Source organism: Galeopterus variegatus, unplaced genomic scaffold (genome assembly GCF_000696425.1).
Source record: "Galeopterus variegatus unplaced genomic scaffold, G_variegatus-3.0.2 Scaffold3617, whole genome shotgun sequence".
NCBI classification, from domain to species: Eukaryota; Metazoa; Chordata; class Mammalia; order Dermoptera; family Cynocephalidae; genus Galeopterus; species Galeopterus variegatus.
Window position 1 is genome coordinate 22,373 of NW_007729728.1, and position 308 is coordinate 22,680.

Sequence of the window (308 nt, forward strand, 5' to 3'; positions counted from 1 at the left end):
TTAACTCTGTTAATTGTTTCTTTTGCTTTGCAGAAGCTTTTTAGTTTGATATAATCCCATTTCTTTATTTTTCCTTTGATTGCCTGTGCTTTTGGGGTCACATTCATGAAGTCTGTGTCCAGTCCTACTTCCTGAAGTGTTTCTCCTATGTTAAGAGTTGGAACCAGCCCAAATGTCCATCATCAGATAAGTGGATGTGGAAAATGTGGTATATCCACACAATGGAATACTACTCAGCTATAAAAAAGAATGAAATACTGTCATTTGCAACAACATGGATGGACCTAGAGTGAATTATATTAAGTCGG